The sequence below is a fragment of the Notechis scutatus genome, chromosome 2 (genome assembly GCF_049901735.1).
Source record: "Notechis scutatus isolate UNSWTSFEM ecotype Mainland chromosome 2, rNotScu1.2, whole genome shotgun sequence".
Classification (NCBI taxonomy): Eukaryota; Metazoa; Chordata; class Lepidosauria; order Squamata; family Elapidae; genus Notechis; species Notechis scutatus.
The window spans coordinates 233,478,397-233,497,271 of NC_142010.1; positions in this window are offsets into that span (position 1 = coordinate 233,478,397).

Genomic DNA, 18,875 nt, shown 5'->3' on the forward strand with positions numbered 1-18,875 from the left:
AGAAGCCTTGTCAATGGCATTGTGGCAAGTGGTTCGAACTCAGGCTCAGCCTTTTACAGTTTTCTACACGGAGGGAGGGAGGAAGGAAGGGAGGAAGGAAGAAAGGAAGGAAGGAAGGAAGGAAGGAAGGAAGGAAGGAAGGAAGGAAGGAAGGAAGGGTTTTGCAATTGATCTATAAAGGACTGACAGGAAAAATCTTTAAAAAATAACAATCAAAAGATAGTAAGTTTCAATCTTAGGATACTTGCTTATTTGATTTTTTAAAAAATGTATTCAGTATGTCCGCTCTAATCCAGTAGAATCCAAGGAATTTAACCACATACACATAACAATAAGGTAATACTAGGGGAAAATAATGCAGTGCCTTAAAAATACAGTCTGTTGAAGCTTCATCTTCTTTAAGATGCAATTCCTTTCATAGCCAAGGTACTCCTTGCCTAGTCCTTCCAGAGAACATTTTTTTGAGGGGGAGGAGGGGGGAAGGATTTACAGGAATTTGTCTCAAGTAAAAGTATGCCTTAAAAGTATGCCCAGTGCCAAAGAAAAGCAGTTCGGTAAATCACTGAATACAAACCCAGAATCAAATTGCAGTACTGCAATAACAATAAAATATAAAAACAGAAGCTCTGAATGTGATGGAAATGGACTGGAGCCAATATTTTCAAGGATAAAGGTCTTCAGTATAATAACCCTCTAAGTCTAGATGATATAAGCTTAGCTTTTGCTGGAACTTGGATGGACCTGGTAACTCCTGAGCGTGGATTGGTTCCCAGTCCGGCACAACAAGGATGTGCCTCGTTGTCCAGTACAAATGAGGCACATCCTGTCATCACTTGGAGTTCCTGAGGGCAATTTTAAAAAAAAACTGTTAATAAAATTACAGTTTGGGGATTTCCTGGGAATTGGAAAAATTTCTTGTCATGTGGTCAAGCATAGCAAGGGAGACAAAGTTATCTATACTTAGTCGTATTCGCTCTGGATGTGCCACTAGAACATCAGACAGAGGGCTCGGAGTCAAGCTAATCCTGTAAAAAAAGGAGAGAAAAGAAAAACAACAAACTTTCTTTCAGCCCCAACAGATGAGAATATTAGGATTCTGAAGCATTTGCCATTGTTAAATTTCATTTATTCCCAGTGTTTTCACATCCCATAATAATGAGAGTAGGTTTTTTCATCCACAAGGAAGCATGTTGACCATTTGCAAATGGGGGGAAAAAAACCTTTGCAAACTCAAAAGTTATTCAGCAAATTAATTTCACTTTTTAAAATTGAACAGATACAGAGATTTCTATAAAAGAATTGTTACCATGTCTTACTGACTACTGCTGCACCTGTTGTCTTCCTGCTAACTGGGTTCCTTCCATTCCTTTGATAACTGTGTCAGTGCATAACTCTAAGAAACTAGTCTGGAGAGTGCCATGCATGACTACCTCTTCTCCCTGGCAACGTCTGCCAGCCAAGGTGCCAATTAGTGCCAATTGCATTAGAGCACTTGACAACATAGATACCTATCAAATTACAAACAGAATGGTAAGACTCCACAAGACCCTTCACAAGGGTCACTGAAAAGCAATTGGATGATAATAATTTAGTCACTACCTACTCTGGCTGTAATGAAACTAGTGACCTAGAGGTGAAAGGCTATACTGTATATCCTATTACCAATCAGCTAAATGTTCAGCTACCCTATTACTGCGATTTTAATTAACCAAGCCAATGACTTGAAAGTGGAGGGGAGGCAGGAAACACATACAACCTGCCTGCTTTAGGTTTTCTTTGGTTTGGAGAGGAATCTCAGCACCATCAGTACCTTGGACTTGGCTGGCCAAAGAAAAGCAAACCATCAAGCTCTAAATTGCCCAGGTTCCCATATTCATGAAGAGAAGAAGTGTAGCTTGACAAAAGCTTTTGTACAGAAGCAACGGGGGCCTGCAGCAGAGCTGGTATTCAGCAGGTTCTGATCAGTTCTGGAGAACCGGTAGCAGAAATTTTGAGCAGTTTGGAGAACCAGCAAATGCCACCTGTGACTGGCCCCACCCCCATCTCTTCTCTGCCTCCCGAGTCCCAGCTGATCAGCTGGGTCTTCTTTGGTTGCCCTGCACAGGAGAACGGAGCTGGAAAGCAGGTTAGTGGGTTGGGGAGGGAGTGGGGATTTTATAATACCCTTCCCCTGCCACACCCACCAAGCACGCCATGCCAAGCACGCCATGCCCACCAGAACCAGTAGTAAAAATTTTTGAATCTCACCACTGGCCTGCAGGGAACTGCAGGGGAGTAGAAAGACAAAACAGCGTTCTTCAGGATGCACTGTACAATTACTATACAAACTATAGTATAAAATTTACCAAGGTTGTCAAAGTTGTGGCCCACAGGCCAGATGCATCACACGTTGGCCACGCCTTATTTAGTGAGGGGGGGTGAATCACAATACGTCATGTGACAATGCCGTGACGATACGAGTTTGATACCCCTGATTTAGCCACTTAGGTTGGATGTTATGATGCATGGACTAATCTGTGTCCTTTACATCATTTCATGACAAGTACCCACATTTGGATATTAGCACAGGCCGTTACAAGTAATACTGCAACAAGGATTACTTCTTTATGACCAGAAAGTGGGAAGGGACCAAGGTTGAGCAGTCTGGTAATGAAGGAGGTGCCATCTGTAACTTGGGGTGTGAATCAGGCCTAAGTCTTGGGAGAACCCAGTGGGAGTGGGGAAAGGCCTGTGGAGACCCAAGGGGTAGGAAGCAGAGCAGGGGATGTCTCAGAGGAGAGAGGAATTGGGAGGGCCAGGGCAGATGGACCTGTGCCTCCAAGGACCTGCCCCACTCCTGAGGCACCCCATGCCCCACTTAATGACCTGTAGGTTTGTTTAACTGGGGAATGCAGGGATTTTTAAGTGAGGTGCTTCACTTAATGGCCATCGCAACATGTCCACAATGGGCAGGATCCATCATGGGCATATCTTGAGCACTACCTCTACATAATTATTTTTCTGGGCTTTCTGGAATCTGATAATGAATGATCAAGACAGGATTTGCTTGTATGTTTTAATTCGATTTCTCTTAGTTTATTCACATACACATTTGACACATTTTTGTTTCGTCCACACTGAAACTGAAATAATCACACACAGCCAAGTCTGAAGTAACCAGAATGGGAGAAAACAATCTTCCATACCAAATCATACCAGTGTACTTTGATCTAACTTTTCACAACTGGGAGAGCCAGTTTGAGGTAGTGGTGAAGGCATCATGCTAGAAACCAGGGGACTGAGTTCTGCTCTTGCCTTAAATATGAAGCCAGCTAATCATCATTTTCTCTCAGCCGTAGGAAGGAGGCAAACCACTTTCAAAATCTTTCCAAGAAAACTGAAGGGACTTGTCCAGGCCGGAGTAAAAAAAAACTGATGTGAAAGGAGAGGAGAAGAGATGAGAGGAGAAAGGAGAAAGGAGAAAGGAGAAAGAAAAGGAGAAAGGAAAGGAAAGGAAAGGAAAGGAAAGGAAAGGAAAGGAAAGGAAAGGAAAGGAAAGGAAAGGAAAAACAAAGGCCTGGAGGAACCTTTCAAAATGATCCCATTTGAATGATCAGTGAGGTTCTTAGAAGTCCTGTCAAAAGGAGGCCAGGAAGAACTTTTCTACTAATAAAAATATGACACAATATGCTTCCCTTTGGCATAGATTTCACAGAATATAATAAAATGGACAAACCTTTATGGGTAAGTTTATATATTGTTATTAAATATATATCTATACTTAGATATACATTTATGTGAATTATATAAATTCAATATGTTAAGTTTTAATAAATTTTTGCTTACCCTTTTATTTATGTTTGTTATTGTCATATAACTTACAAATTACTGTAACTACATTATATACAAGTAGCTGGTTTTTTAAATTTTTTCCTCATTGCTTTACGTATTTGCTTAAAAATTTCAATAACAACATTTTTAACTGATTGTTGAATTTTAATTAATTAAACTTTTTCCTGTTTAAAAAATAGGTTCTGAAAGGGAAGTGGCTTTTTTTCTCCCCAAAGTGATGAACTGATCTGGATGCTTTTAGACATGCAAAGCTTGGGAATGAATTATATAAATTGTACATATTCCATATTGCATTGCATTGGAAATCTGAGTTGTGTTATTTTGAATACTTAATTTGCACACAACAAAGAAGCATCTTGGAGCCAATGTTCATGAAAACAAGGATTTACTGCAAACAAATATTTAATAACACATTATTTTGTGTGTTTTTCCCCCATACAGCATGCCACTTCATGTAACTGCTTAAATTTAAATGTCGCCATTCTTATTCTATCATTAACACATGTCTGGCTGGGATAGAACATTGAAAAAGTAAATGTGCCTCAAAATGCAAATATTGTTTATATAAAGGCTGCATGCTTTGAAAAGCATATTATCTTGTTTTTCCAAGATCTTATCAGTATAATGTTATGTGTTTACTCAGAAGTAAGATTACTTCTTATTGAGATGTTTAAGTTTCTTAAACATAGATTAGTTTGTATAAGATTGCAGTCTACATGAATTTTAAATCTTGTGAAAGCCAACATGATAATCAGAGTAATAGAACACTTATCTTATTTCTATAAAATTAAACAACGTGGTAGAGGATTGCTTATATTTATATTTTCTGATTTTAGAACAACCATAGACAGAATGAATGACCTAATTTAACACAGTCACAGCAAAAATGTGTAATTTGTTAAATGCTAACATGTATGGCACTGGCTTTAATGGAAACGCAATCAAAGAAAGTTCATCCCTTACATCTGATTTTGGTCTAGGAGTTAGCAATATAAAGGCTGTGGTTACTACAGGAGTCCTTGATTTATGACCATTCGTTTAATGACAATTCAAAGTTCCGATGCCTTGAAGAAAGTGATATATAACTCATCCGTAAAGTTATGACTGTTGCACAACCCCTCACATGATCTCAATTTGGATACTTGCTAACTGGCTCACATTTACAACAGTTGCAATGTCTTGCAGCTATGTGATAGTAATCTTCCCAACTAGCTTCTGACAAGCGGAGTCAATTGGGGAAGTTCTTTGGATATTTGTTGATTTTATATTTATTACTCTATATATCTTCGGAATCTTTATTTTCAAAAACATGTAGCCATAATGAAATTCTAGGATGAAACTTACAAAAAATTTGCAAAATACACTTTTCTGTTTGAGATGTAAATGTTGACACCTTACATTATGCACAGTATCATGGAGCAAATTCATTGCAGTTTCTTATTGTACATTCCTGTTGGATGAAATTACATATGTTTTTGTTGCTAAGCTGTTGATGGACTGATTAATGACTTAAGGGGGAGCATTGAGTTTTATCCTGAGTGTTTAAAGAAGGATGGAAAGTATGTAGTGCAAAAACAATCTTTTTTTTTTTTTCTAAGTCCCACTTCTATCATACTTATCTTTTCTTCTGGATATACAAAATGTCAAAATATGCTTTTTCTCTGCTCTGCCCTAATTGGAAAATTCTGCTTGGCAATTTGAATCCATTTTTCATTGTCTTTTATTAACACCTTAAAACTATTCTTTAGTTGATTATGATTATCACTTGAAACTTTCTTATTATCTTTAGCAAATAACCCAAGATTTCCACAGGATTAAAAAGTAAATATTCTTAATGGGAAGCTAACTGTCTGTCAAATAAATTGTAATCTCAAAACTGTGGCCCTTTTCAAAGTTTAACCCTGAACTTGTGTAAAATGCTTTTCTTCTGCCCTCAGAGTCTGCAAGAAACTTTTCCACTATGGGATCCAGAAGGATAATTGTCAGAAGGGTTGGGAAGACGGGCCAATAGTAAAAGATTGTGGGAACTGTAGTACACGTTAGATAAGATTCTGTTGTGACCACCTTGTCTCTTATTTTAGCAAGTTGACACATGTAAAATTTTAAAACAAGGGATAGACTAATGATGAATGAAAGCTGGCTAAGTTTCTGCTCATTTAGTTGTTTGCTTTTCTGTGCAGTAATCATTAATTTTGTTAGAGTTTTCTGTATCCTGTACAGAGATGGATTTGTAAACTGTACAGATGCAGATAGATAACTCAACAAGATGTCCATAACAAAGTACATTTATTGGTTCATCAGGTATCCTCATAACTCACGTTTGTGACGAAGTTCTTCTTTAATGACCAATCCTTTGTATATCTGCCTTGTATCATAAAGATACAAGCGACAAAATTCCAGTCATACAGTCACAAGTTGGAGGGGATTGGAGATAAGGAGTGATGAAAAGATTAATAGTAATAGTAGTGCAGACTTTGTAAATAGTTGGACAGCGTTGAGGGAATTATTTGTTTAGGAGAGTGATGGCATTCTGGAAAAAACTGCCCTTGTGTCTAGTTGTTCTTGTGTGGAGTGCTCTATAGCATTGTTTTGAGGGTAGGAGTTTAATATTCATTTAAATTATTAAATGAATATTATCACAGCTTCTTGGTTCATAGGACTGGTAATGCTTTACCATTCATTTATCTTAGAGATGAATTTAACTGATCTTTGCTGGGTATGATCATAGGGAGATTATTTTTTTAATGCAGTTTAAGTTGCAACATATGAAACTGGGTTGGGTGCCCCAGAAAAGTCAGGGAACCCTAAGCCCAGTGGCAAACTAAAAGGTTATGGCTGAGTAAGGAATAGGCCAGGGTTGCCTTCCCTTGTCACCCCAACCCCAAAGGGAGAATGTGCTGTCCAGACAGTATATAGTTAATGGGGAATTGGTATAGTTAGTTAGGAATTGGGAGCTGTCCCCTTAAGGGAATGCATCATGGTAAATGTAGTTAAGGTATTCTGGGAAATGTAGTCCATGTCATGTGGCCACATCTGTAATCCTGATTGGTTACTGAAGTGACCCTTGGTGGGTTGGTAGAGTTTCCTTCACTCTTGCCTGAACCCAGCATCATGCTGCTGCTCCACCATTATCGGAAAGAAAGGAGAACTATCTTTTTACACCACAAAGTCAGCTATGCAAAGAGTTGGACACTGAGATGAATCTCGACGTAACCATGAGTTATCTTGAGGATGCCTGATGAACCAATACTTTGTATGGATGCTTTGTGGAGTTAATCTGTCTGCTTTATAATCAGCTAATGGTTGTAAGGTCCGGAACAGAGAACTATGCCATTTTGCTCCTATTTCCTTGCAGATGGAAAATGGGATCTTAAATGCTCTTCATTATGTCCGTGGTAAAACAAGTGAACTGCAGCTTGGAATAGATAAGGAGAGGATAAAGCCAGAACTTAACCAATTGAAAGGAATTTAAGTCTTCAGGGCCAGATAAAATTACATCTCAGGCAGTGGTGGGATTTAATTTTTTTTACTACTGATTCTGTGGGCATGGCAGGGAAGGATACAGTAAAATCTCCAGTCAGAGGAGGTATTTGCTGGTTCTCCGAACTACTTAAAATTTCCGGTACCGGTTCTCCAGAACTGGTCAGAGCCTGCTGAATACCACCTCTGATCTCAGGGTACTGAACAAATTAGAAGCAGTCACAGAACAACTCCCAGTAATCTCTAAGAACTCTGGAGCAGGGATCCATGATGTTAATTGCAGCATGCCTATCCAAGTCCTCTCACGAATATGCTGCTTGATAATTCGCCTGAAGACCTTGTTCGCTTTGAATGTCAAGCTGAACTCCCAGAGTTCCTCAGGCAGCTTTGCTGAGAGTTGAAGTCCACAAGTCTTAAAGTTGCCAAGGTGGGAGACCCCTGCTCTGGAAGACTGGTGAGGTCTCAGAAGGCTGATGGGAAACCAAATGCTATCCCTACCTTCACAAAAGGGGAGAAAGGAGGGACCCAGGAAACCACAAACCTGTCAGCTTGACATTCAAACCGAACAAGGTCTTCAGACGAATTATCAAGCAGCATATTCGTGAGAGGACTTGGATAGGCATGCTGCAATTAACATCATGGGTTCGTCACCAATAAATCATGCCGGGCTAATCTTGTTTCCTTTGATGGAATTACTAGCTTAGCAGAGCAGGATAATGCACAGGCACAGCATTATCCTCCATTCACACAGCTCCCACCATAGATACTGTGCGTTATGGCAGGAGCTGTGTGAATGAGGAAAGCAGCGAGCCCTGAATGTTAACTCCAGTGGAACCCAATGCCACAGAAAGATGCCCAAGAAGAATTGTAGCCTTTTAGCAAAGACTTCGCATTACACGTTAAAACATACTATGGTTTGGTTTGGGCCTAGCCTGGTGTGGTGAATCCAAGCCAGTGGTTTTCTTCCATTTGCCCCCATGAACTGCAGAAAACAAAAGGGGCACAGCCAATTCTTGCCTGCCCCTCTAGCTGCAAGCCGTTTGAGCTACAGCAAGCCGTGCTCCCCAAAACAGAGCCTGGTCACAAAGGGGTTCCAGGGACACCCTCCTGTCCAAGGCTGGCACTGCAACCTTTGGGGATCCAGGCTCTGGCCAGGCCCCAGAGCACCCTTTTCTTTCTTTCTTTCTTTCTTTCTTTCTTTCTTTCTTTCTTTCTTTCTTTCTTTCTTTCTTTCTTTTTCTCTTTCTTTCTTCTTTCTTTCTTTCTTTCTTTTTCTTTCTTTCTTTTTCTTTCTTTCTTTCTTTTTCTCTCTTTTTCTTTTTCTCTCTTTTTCTCTTTTCTCTTTTTCTCTTTCTTTCTTTTCTCTTTCTTTCTTTTCTCTTTCTTTTTCTCTTTCTTTTTTTCTCTTTCTTTCTTTCCTCTCTTTCTTTTTCTCTTTCTTTCTCTCTTTCTCTCTCTCTCTCTCTTTCTCCCTCTTTCTCTCTCTCTCTCTTGGGCCGCCCGGATAGACGAATACAAATCGATAGAGAACTCTGTTTGGTTTGGCAAAAGTGAGTAATTTCGTTAGAAAACGATGAAATTCAACCCCGAAGGATTCCGCCCAAATATTTAGTTAAAGTAACCCTGTGGGTTAATAAACTAAACAGAGAGGCAGCCCCAGCAAACCTGCCGCAATGAAAACCAGCCTGAGTAAACGAAGGGAAGTTTATAAGAAGCCCGGAGAAGGCGGCGGCGCGGCAGGCAGGGTTAATGGGAAGCAGGTGAGAGGCGGCGGGGGAGGCGCCACCTCCCAGGCGCGGCCAGGTTCACACCAACCGCCCCAGATTCCGCAGCCGCTGCCCGGAACCCCCAGCCCACCCGCTTCCCCGCCTCGCCCGGTTCGACCCGGTCCGGGATAGGCCCCGATGCCCAAGAAAACGGCGGGCCTCGAGAAAAAAGCCCTCCCTGTCAACAGCCGCTGCAGCCTCTTTTGAGGGTCTCTATCAGAAGGATTAAATCTCCCTTCCCGCCAAAGTTTATTTGGCTTCCTGGTACTGAAAAGGCATTTCTCGCTCGCAGACAATACAAAGGGCTTTCCCGTTCTCTGCCCCGTTCCCGGGACTGTATGCAAAAGGGATCTATTGACATTTGCACCCTTTAGAGTCGTTTTAATGGCAAAGCGATTGACAGAAGGGCTGGCCCGATGATTCTTCAAGGGAGGCGAGAGAAGTCGATATCAATGGGAGAAATTGGCGCACGAAGCGCTGCTTTTTCCTTCTTTTTCTTTCCTTTGTGCGGGCATACTTCTTGACTGCGTTTCGCAGATATTGCAGCATTATTATTATTATTATTATTATTATTATTATTATTATTATTATTATTATTATTATTATTATTATTATTATTATTATTATTATTATTATTATTATTATTATTATTATTATTATTATTATTATTATTTATTATTCCCCAAATTGAAGGTTTAAGGCAACTCTGCGTCGAAGAAGTCCACAGACGATCTATTTCCAACACTTTCTCCCTAGTAATATAGTTTTTAAATTAAGGTATGTATTTTGTGGGGTGTTTTTTTTTACGTAATGCTTATTGCATACTTAATAGATTACTGTATCTGGTAATATAAAGGTAACTTTTATATGCCCCGAGAAACCAAAACATCCATGTTATAGTGCATTTATAGTGTTCTGAAATCGAAGGTTGGGGAACAGAACAACCAAGTCTGAAAACTGGAGCCGACTAGCCTTTCCCACTAGCGCTCCTATCTCCTCTTTGCTCCGGGTCGTAGATCCACAACAGTGTGCTCCTCCCAAGCGCAAGAACGAGAGCTGGTTCCGGTCATAGCATTATTTAGAGCCAGCTGAGTCTAGTAAGGCATCAGGCCTGTGAGTTATAGTCCCGCTTTCGGCATGACAGCCGGCTGGGTGACTTTGGGCCAGTCGCTCTTTCTCAGCCCAGCCCACAAGGTTGTTGTCGTGGGGAAAATAGGAGGAAGGAACATCCTGTGTGCTCGCTGCCTTGAGTTATTTATAAAAACAAAGGGCGGGGAGTGTATGTATGTATGTATGTATGTATGTATGTATGTATGTATGTATGTATGTAAATATGACTCTCGTGAAATGACACTCTTGATCGAGCCCCTCCATTGCAACGGTAACACTTGCAGACGGAAGTGTCCCTCCCACTCCAAACCCAAACCATTTTTTCTTAACCCAGGTAGCATTGGAGGCAGGAAGCTTCATTTTCTCCTTTGATCGAGGCTTTCCATGTTTCTGATAGAAGCCGCTGTTAAAGAGGCGGGAGATCCTATTAATTCCTGATGCCACTTGCTTTTTTCTCTTCTAGATAAACTGGTGTCGAACGTACTAAGTGGGAATTGTGGGGCGACTGAGCTGGAATGAAAACTCGAATTATTTCCCACCTCTTCGCTTTTATGGGGTGGCTCGGGTCTTCCTCGGAGTCAACCAATAGCGCAGGGCTTTGGTCTGAAGGCCGCGTTCCTACCGAAGGCGGCGGAGCTACTACGCAACCTTTAATCTTCACTTTAGTCCAGTGTAAATTAATTAACTAGAATGAATGGCTCCACCCGAGGATTTGGTTGTTTCTTTGTCCGCTAAAATGTCCCAGTTGGATGGCAATTTTGGCAGGGCTTTAGGGTTGTTTCTGTACTCGAAGCGTCGGGGAGGGAGGGAAGGAGCTTGGAACTCTTGGGGATCCTCGGCCCACACAGTTCGCCTCGTTTTGCGTCTGGCTGGAAGGATTTCACGGATAGATCTGAGTCCTCCTTACCGCGATTTCTGATATCCTCCGCTCCTCTTTCTCAATTTGGAGCTCTTCGTGAGTAGATGGCACATTTCCTCTCACGAAACTTGGTTCTAAAGAACAGGGATGGATACGGTGCGCCGTGTTTGATTTCACACTAAAAGAGAACAGCCGGGAAAAACCCTTGGCTGGAGGGTTCCCCAGAAAGCCACCCACCCACGGTTTAAACCAGAGGCTGGTCGCGGCGAGACCCGGTATTCTCTCACGGAGCTGGCAACGTTTGCAAATATTTCCAATGAGTTTGACTTTTGAAGTTCAGGGATTAAGGAGTTAAGGAGTTAGGATCGCAATGCGATCCTCGTCTTTCAATTTCAAATAGCAGCTGTGTGTGTGTGTGTGTGTGTGTGTGGCTTTGAGTGCCGCCGATTAATTCGCAACGAATCGGAGCTAGGGGATCTAGAGGTGGTTGGAGATGGCAGCTTTTCAGTCTTGGAGCATCTGGAAGCGTTGGGTTTTACCTTCACCCCTAAGAAACGAAGCATAAACGTCCTTTCTAATGGCAAGGATCCCAACGCGGACCAAGTACAGGAACATCCACTGGTCTCCAGTACCACGAACGTGATGGAGAGTGACTTTCAAACCAGCTATCAAGGAGAAAAGGGGACGGAGGACGTAGAGCAGGACCTAGGCTAGGCTGGGCTGGGCTGAATTATTTGTCGTTCCCACCCTTCTTCCACTTAGAATGGTGAACAATCGTGCAAGTAGTGTTGTAGTACTAATGATGGTGTAATAGTAATACCGTAATAGTACTAATGCTTTAGATCGGTGGTGGGATTCAAATTTTTTTACTACCGGTTCTGTGGACATGTCGTAGGTGGGCATGTCGTGTCAAGGGAAGGTTACTGCATTCCCACCCCACCCAGTAACCTGCTTTCCAGCTCCGTTCTCCTGTGCAGGGCAACAAAAGAAGAATCAGCTGGGACTCGGAAGGCAAAGAATAGATGGGGCGGGGCCAGTCAGAGGAGGTATTTGCTGGTTCTCAGAACTGCTCAAAATTTCTGATACCAATTCTCCAGAACTGGTCAGAACCTGCTGAATACCACCTCTGCTTATAACAAGCGACCCAAGGATCATCTTTTGTCTCCGATTCGGAAAATTTCAGACCGCCTCCACTCAGGTCCTTTGGGCTGCCTGCCTCGCAGCAAAACCTGGACCTTGAGAAGCGTTGGTCGGGAGGGCTGGAAGGCAGGTTCAGCGTCTACCCATTTTTCCCCGCTTGGCAGGACGCGGTCTTAAGACCGGGACTCGGAGTCCCCACTACAGGTCGGAGCTCAGCCAGCCCCTTGTCTGGGCCGAAGCTTCCTCGCAGGATTGTTGTGGTGGACCTAACGTGGGTGGCCCTTGTGCTGCCAGAGGGAAAGCCAGATCTAAAGGACTGCTGGGAGATGGGTGGGTGGGAATTCCTAGCCTTCTGTTGGTAACTGGGTTGAGGACCCGCTCCCCTTCCTTCCTTCCTTCCTTCCTTCCTTCCTTCCTTCCTTCCTCCCTCCCTGCCTGCCTGCCTGCCTTCTTTCCTTCCTTCCTTCCTTCCTGCGTGCGTGTGTGCCTGAAAGGAAGGAGGGAGAGGCTGTTTGGGGAGGACACCACCCACCGAGCCGGAGAGAGGAGGGTAAAGAAAGCATCGTCGAGGAACGGGGCAAAACGCGGGACATTTATCTCTCAATTGCCCGACATGACAAAGCCGACTTAAGAGGCGTTTGAAAAGAATGCGCCCTGAATGGTTACTATTCAATTTGTCCTTTATTCCCTGCTGGTCCTGGAATTGAGATCAGAAGAAAAAGTGAAACCACATGCCCGGGGTCAGCGGGATCAGGGAACCACCGCAGACAGCAAAGGAGGCGCGGGGAGCTTGGAAAGGGGACGGGGAGCAGAAACCCGGCCCGCCATCGCTTGCGCGCCCCGTTGGAGGAGATGCGGCGCGCAAAAACCTGCGGAAGGGGCCGCTGGCCTGAGCCCGAAGCGCGGCCTACGGGATCAGTCGGACTCGACTGGGCTAGGTGGCGATCCGCCTCCGTTTGTCTCCACCCAAAAGTGCCTGCGGGATGTGGTCAAAAAGGGTCAAGAAGGTCCGCTGGTTTTTATGTACGTCGGAAGGGAACTTCGATCGTCCCGTCATGGCTGCCATCCTGACTTTTGCGGCCATGCCTGCGGGCACCTCCACATAGGCAGACAGCAGTAGGGACCTGCGGGATTCATGTCAAGGGAGAGCAGATAACGGACAACAGATCATCAGAGTTGGAAGGGACCTTGTAGGTCATCTAGTCCAACCCCCCCGCCCAAGCGAGAGTCCCTACACCAGGGGTCTCCAACCTTGGCAACTTTAAGCCTGGTGGACTTCAACTCCCAGAATTCCCCAGCCAGCAAAGCTGGCTGGGGAATTCTGGGAGTTGAAGTCCACCAGGCTTCAAGTTGCCAAGGTTGGAGACCCCTACCCTACACCATTTCTGACAAACGGCAGCCCAATGCGCCCCGATGCAGCCTCCCGAATCCAGAGCTTGTCGCGGGACAATTCGGCAGTTAGTTGAACCAGGCGCTTCTGTCCTGAAATCCGATCCATTACGGCTAAGGGCCCCTTTCTGCTCCCCCCCAATGAATTGGGCAGGTAGCCGCCACCTCCGTTTAACGGCAGGGCATTCAAGGAAAGCGCCTCGGGACGGAATCCTGCGCAGACAGACGGACTGCGCGCTCTCTCCCGTTGGAGCCGCCTTCGGGCGGAAAGATCACAGAGCGCGCAGGAGCCTGAAGCGCAGTGGACGGGATCTTTCCCGAGGGATCGCGTGCTTTGTGCACGGCGACAGAAACTAGCTTCTTGCAGTCCCGCCAGAGCCCTGGGAAAAAAAAACAACTGTTGCTTTTGCCACCAAATGAGAAATTCTTCTTTTTGCAACTTCAGTATAGAAAGTTCGCAAGAAGTTTGCTTTTCCGAAGCTTTGCTTGAAGGAGCCCGCCTCCCCCAGAGCTCTTCGCCTCTTGAATTTTTGCCAAAACAGAAGCAAAGGCCCAAGAGCCCGGGCAGAAGGAAATCTGGCCGTTATATTTTGGGTACCAGGCCTTAATTAAAATGATGTTTAATGGGTTTGGATGGAGGACTGTTGAAAAGGTTCTTTAAAATCTTAAGGGATTTATTTTGAAAACTAAGTAAAGATCCTTGGAAGCAATTTCAGTAGCATTTCATCACATTTGCTTGCAAGGAACTAAACATAATAAACGTCTGGAAACACCCATTAAGAACTTTTATTTTTAAGGCATTAGCTTTCATAAGCTGAACTTAATCAGATGCATCAGATGACAGATGTAGAATTAAGATAGGTAGGGGTGGGTGCAGGAGGGGGGAAGACAGGGTAGTACTAATAGAGATGAAGGTTTCATGAGAGACATTAAAAGCACTGTCTCAATTAACAATTATAATATGTTAAAACCCAATTATGAATTCTTTCCTATAATGCTTGCAAGAAATTAAAATGATCCAGGTGATTGTAGTCAGAGCTGTAGTGGCAGCCAAGTACAAATCAATTGCTTAGCTACAGCAAGAAATACTGCAGTCACAACTTTCAGAGAAATCAAAGACACTTGAGGGGAAAAACCAAGATGTTCTTTTCCATAGCCCTATCAGTAATCTCGATGGAAGAATTAAAATAAAACAAGCATAGGAATGCTATCAGATATATCTGTAAGACTAGAGGACTGTTGCCTCTGGCATACGGAGTTTTAACATTTTACATTCTTATATGCTATATTTATATTTTAAAATTGTACCACCCAGACACTCTCTGACGGAGATGAGTGGTCAAAATGTGAAAAATAAATAACCCATTAATATTAACGTTCAAAATAATTAAGGAGAAACTTCCTAACCATGAGGAACAGCTTGCCTTCAGAAGTTGTAAGGGGCTTCATCATTGGAGGTACTTAAGAAAAGACTGGACAGTCACAGGTCTGAAATGGTGTTGCTTGAGCAGGGGGTTGGACTAGAGTAGAGTTGGAAGGACCCTTCCGGCTCTGTTCTGGCTGATTCTGATGGATGTATCCTGCAATGAGTTTTGTGTCAGACAACACAACCAAATCTCAAAGAGGGAAACGTGTCCAATGACTTTGAATGAAATCTGGCCACATGTTTACGCTCTGTTTGGGCTTCAGGACACAGTCAAGTATAGAATCCCCACGCAAATGAGAGCGGGAATAAGTGGAAAGGAGTGTGGGGGGGGCGTACTCTCCGTTCTGTCCCACATAGCGTCGACTCTGAGACCTTCCTTCGGGAGCAAGAAATTCCTACAACCAAGAAGGGAGCCTACAATTTAATGAATTAAACCTGGACTCCTGCCCTTGACTCTGGGCAAGTCACAAACCATAACATAAAAACTAGTACAAGCCCCAAACAAAATCCTAAACTGATGTTTCCCAACTTGAATCACTTCCAGAACTTTGGATTTCACCTCCCAGAATTCCTAAGCCCGCGGCCGCCGAGAATTCTGGGATTGCTTTACACATCTGGAAATTGCTCAGAGGGGAGAAAGTCTAAATAACTCCAGAATGCCCATTCCTCCATCAGACTATAATGACCTGGTGTTCCCTGTCCGACTCTTTCTTCCATACAACCGTGCTCAGATTCCCTCACCTGACTGCTTCCAAGGCAGAGTGTTTATAGTAGAAACTAATATGGCAATAGCACCTTTCTGTCCCACCCATTCCCCCCTTACCAAGAGGAAGAAGGACCTCTGGTTGGGTTCCACAGGGAGAGAGAGTTTCTTGGTCCTGAAAGCGGCTGGTTTCTTTCGAGCCTCCTCGCAGCCTCTTTCTCTTTAAAAAAAAAAAAAAGGCTTTTCTTCCACCATGGAGGTGTTGAAACCTCTTGTCTGGCTTGTCAACAGCTGTTTTGCTCCTCGAAGAAAGATGTCAAGTTGAACTGAATTCATGTGCTGACAATGTAGAGAAAAATATATTTCACACCTTGAAAGGGTTGGAAAAAGACAGGTGCTTTTGGAGTAGGATCTCCAAGCAGGTGCCCTCTGGAAATGCTAGCACCAAGCTCCCATAATCCTCAGGAGTGCCAAACTAAAGCCTGGGTGTCTCCTGATGGATGGAATCCAGGGATTCCCTTGATGGTAAAGTCAACCAGCTAATGTCACCATTCCCCAAGGTGCTTTTTCAAGAGGCAACTGGACTTTCTGGTTTTTTGCCTGAAGACATTTCGCTTCTCATCCAAGAAGCTTCTTTGGCTCTCAGCTCTGAAGAAGCTTCTTGGGTGAGAAGCGAAACATCTTTTTTAAAAAAAAAAAAACCCGAGAAAATCCAGTTGCCTCTTGAAAAAGCACCTTTGGGACAATTATGATCTGGATGACTGAGAATCTCCATAGACATTTAGCAATGGTGCCAATCTTTTGGATTCCAGGCAGAAGGCCCAGACTGAATGATATTTATTCTCTAGTTGATTTCATATACACTTATGTATCAATTGCTAAATAAACTTCCACAGGATCCAGCTGAAAATAGTTTGTTTCATGTTTTCCTTTCCTCTGCTAAATTAGAGATTTTTGTGTTTTTTTTCTTTGAGGAATCCTAACAAGCGTTTAGGGTGCAACTGGAAGTTCCCTCGAGATGCCTGATGCTCAGCTTTCCAACAACTTTGATCTCTTTTGTTATTATTACATCTTATCAAAGCTGAGAGAGCAACTGATCTTGTCCAAAGCGCTTGTACTGCTAACTCTGGGATCCTTTCGCTGGACGCCTTTCTATCGATTCCAACAATTACAATTCCTTAAGTGACCGTGATATACTCGTGATACGTGTGTTTGTGTGAGGAATATAACACCGAGGCACTTTACTGTTCAGTAGTTTATGAGCGGCGGACAGGCAGCAGCGCCTGTCGAAATCCCAGCCTCGAGCAGCGCCACGTGAGCACGCAGGCCTCAAACGCTGCGACGCCACTGGAGCCGCCTCCTCCCGCCGAGCACGCGCTCGGTTTCCAATGGACCATCGAGAAGGAAGAGCATTGGGGGGGGAAGCTCCAGGGGTGGAATTCAATTTTTTTAACAACTGGTTCTGTGGGTGTGGCTTAGTTGGTGGGTGTGGCTTGCTGGTCATGTGACTGGGTGGGTGTGGCCAACTCAACATCACTCACATCAAGGGGCACTTCTCTTTGCCTGGCCTCTCATGACAGTGGGGATGCTGCAATGGTCGTAAGTGTGAAAATTTGCCATAAGTCACTTTTTTCAGTGCCATTGTAACTTTGAATGGTCACCAGTTTTAGACCAAAACTCAAAAAGGGTATGTAAACTCACGTTCGAATGTCAATCTTTCTAGCTAGCCAAGAAGCCTTGCTGAATGTCACTCATCTTGGTTCCTTGTCATTAAAGGCTTCTTTCTGGCAGCTCTGCTTCATTATTCAATTATTTCTTCAAAGTGCTAACTCCAACAGGGGAGTATTTCCTCCCAACAGCAGTGTAAAAAGCTTAAAACAACTCTTCCCCTTTAAGAAAGTACCAGCAAAGAAAAAAACCTTTGGAGACAGTAAGTCTAGGCATACTGCCAAGAATGCAAGAAGAGTGGAAAAAAACAAGAGGAGATTTTTTCCAACAACCGGTTCTCTGAACTGCTTAGAAAGTTAACAACCAGTTCTAGCAAATAGGTGAGAACCTGTAGAATCCCACCCCTGGGCAGCTCTCCCCGCGAAGCGCACGCCAAAACCCAAGCAAAGGCGAATCCGGAGAGAGCCAGGATAGTCCTGACGGAGGAGGGGCTCCAGGGAAGCTCCGCCCACCCAGTTCCCCACCCCCCTCAGAAGGTCTGTGGCTTGTGGGAATTTTGGTGTCGCAAGAGATGGGTTTTCCTCCTTAAATGAGAGGCGAAAGAAGCCCCAAAGGAAGGGGGCACCCCCAAGTCTTCCCCCCTCATAAAGAAAAGGGGATCAAGCAGTGGTGGCATTCAATTTTTTTTACTTCCGGTTCTGTGGGCGTGGCTTGGTGGGTGTGGTGTGGCTTGGTGGGCGTGGCTGGGGAAGGATACTGTAAAATCCCCATTCTCACACCACTAACCTGCTTTCCAGCTCCATTCTCCTATGTAGGGCAACCAAAGAAGACCCAGCCAAGGCAGAGAATAGATGGGGGTGGAGCCAGTCAGAGGTGGTATTCAGAACTACTCAAAATTTCTGCTATCTGTTCTCCAGAACTGGTCAGAACCTGCTGAATACCACCCCTGGGATCAACCTATTCTCCCAAGCACCTGAAGGCAGGACAAGAAGCAGTGGGTGGAAAGTAATCAAGGAGAAAACATATATAGAATTAAGGAGAAATTTCCTGACAGAACAATTAATCAGTGGAACAACTTGCCTCCAGAAGTTGTGAAATGTTCCAATACTGAAAGTTTTTAAGAGATTGGACAACCATTTGTCTCAAATGACATCAAGTCTCCTGCTTGAGCAGAGGTTTGGAGTAGAAGACTGCCAAGTTTCCTTCCAACTCTTGTTATTCTATTATTCTTTCATTTCCATTCTTCTTTTATTCTATTATTCTTTCACTCCTGCACTTGGTTTTTTTCTAATTGCCCTTGTTTGCTGGATTCGACTTTAATCAGTGTTTTTAAAGTGTTTTTTTTTTTAACAACAAAACATTTTTTTTAAATGGAGGGGGCATGATGAATGAGTAAAATTTAAGGAGTTGGTTTGAAAGATTTTCAGAATTGGGAAAGTACGCTCACGTAAATTCAGTAAAGATAGAATTGGACCTTATTTCATCTTACCACCTTTGGGAGAA